Here is a 2,279-nt window from a genome sequence, read left to right on the forward strand (position 1 = left end):
ACGTGCACTTCCGCAGCAGGACCAAAACAGAGAGTAGTGAGCAAGGGGAACCTCTGTGCATTCCAACTGGTCCTGCAAGAGAGTGAGTGAGCCTTCTAGGGAGAGATTGCCCCAGACCCAGGGCCTCTCCACAGAAGCAACCAGACGAGATCACTGCCACCCACACTCCTAGTGTGGGCATCAGAGGGATTCTTGGGATAGCGACCCCAACAGTGAAGCCTCTGCCTTGCGGGTCCACCAAGGTAATCCAGGCAAACAATCCCTGGATTTCAGTCAGAACTGCATAATAATGGCTTGCAGGCCACTGCAATAGTTAGAGAATCTGCGCATGCACATTGCGCCTGCTAAAAGCGCACGCAAATAGTGCCAGCGTCACATTCTTTACTTAGGCAAAACTGAAAACAAAGTGCACACTCCCAAAGCAGTGAACCTCTCTCATCTTCCTGAAAAAACAGTCCAGAAAACAGAAAGAGAGGATCATAGCCCAAACTACAATCTCGAGGAACAACCAGTGAGGATTATAAATAACCAGATGGCTAGAGGCAGACATAAGAACACTCCCAACAAAAATCAGGACACAATGACCTCACCAGCAACCCCACAAAACAATGGACACTTCAATTCACTAGATATACAAGAAAACGACCTCAAAACTATGTTTCTCCAGCTACTAGAGGTCCATAGAGATGAAATGAACAAAGCCCTCAGAGAAATAACCAAAGAAATCGAGACTAACCAAGAGGAAACAAATCGTGCTCTCAGAGAAATGACCACGAAAATTGAGGCAAACAGAGAAGAAATGCACAAAGCTCTCAAAGATATGTCCACACAAATGAAGGCAAATAAAGAAGAAATGAACAAAGCTCTCATAGAAATACAGGCAATTATACCCAAAGAAGTAGAGGCACAATTAGTGATACATAGAGAGGAAACAGACAAAAAAATAGAAGCTATCATTGAAAAGCAGGAGTCCACATTCAAACAGATGAAGGAAATGGTGCAAGACATGAAAACAGAATTAGAATCAATAAAGAAAACACAAATAGAGAAAAACCAGGAGCTGGAGAACATAGAGAAAAGATCAGGCACTACAAAGGTAAGCATCACCAACAGAATACAAGAAATGGAAGAAAGAATCTCAGGAGCCGAAGATACACTTGCGGAAATTGACATGTCCCTCAAAGAAAAAATAAAATCAGAAAAGTTCCAAACACAAAACATCCAAGAAATCAAGGACACCATGAAAAGACAAAACCTAAGAATAATAGGAGTAGAAGAAAAAGAAGACATCAGGCTCAAAGGTCTGGAAAATATTTTCAAGAAAATTATAGAAGAAAACTTTCCCAACTTAAAGAAGGAGATGGCCATAAACATACAAGAGGCCTACAGAACACCAAGTAGACTAGACCAGAAAAGAAATTCTTCACGTCACATCATAGTCAAAACACTGAACCTACAAAACAAAGAAAAAATTCTAAAAGCAGCAAGGGAAAAAGGCCAAGTAACATATGAAGGTAGACCTATCAGAATCACACCAGATTTCTCAACAGAAACTATGAAAGCCAGAAGGGCCAGGACAGAAATCATACAGTCCTTAAGGGACCAGAGATTCCAACCCAGACTACTATACCCAGTAAAACTTTCAATCAACATAGACAGAGAATTCAAGATATTCCAAGACAAAACCAAATTTAAACAATATCTACATAGTAACCCAGGTCTACAGAAGTTACTAGAAGGGAAACTCCAAACCAAAGAAAACAACTACATCTAAGGAAACAGAGGAAATAGATAACTACACAACAACAACAACAAAAAAAAAAAAAAAAAACAAAAGAAGACAAGCAATGAAACTCAGTGACACCACCAACACCACATCTAAAATAAGTAACAATTGTTGGTCACTAGTTTCTATCAACATCAACGGACTCAACTCCCCAATTAAAAGACACAGACTAACGGAATGGTTGCGGAAACAGGATCCATCATTCTGTTGCATCCAAGAAACACACCTATGCAACAAAGATAAACACTACCTCAGAGTAAAGGGCTGGAAAACTGTCTTTCAAGCAAATGGTTCCAGAAAACAAGCGGGAGTAGCCATCCTAATATCTAATAAAATAGACTTTCAACCCAAGTTAATCAAAAAAGATAAGGATGGCCACTATATTCTCATCAAAGGAAAAATCCACCAAGAGGACATCACAATTTTGAATATCTATGCCCCAAATACAAGAGCACCTACATTCGTAAATGAAACAATATTAAAGCTTAAATCA

The sequence above is a fragment of the Psammomys obesus genome, unplaced genomic scaffold (assembly GCF_907164565.1).
Source record: "Psammomys obesus unplaced genomic scaffold, mPsaObe1.curated_primary_1811, whole genome shotgun sequence".
Classification (NCBI taxonomy): Eukaryota; Metazoa; Chordata; class Mammalia; order Rodentia; family Muridae; genus Psammomys; species Psammomys obesus.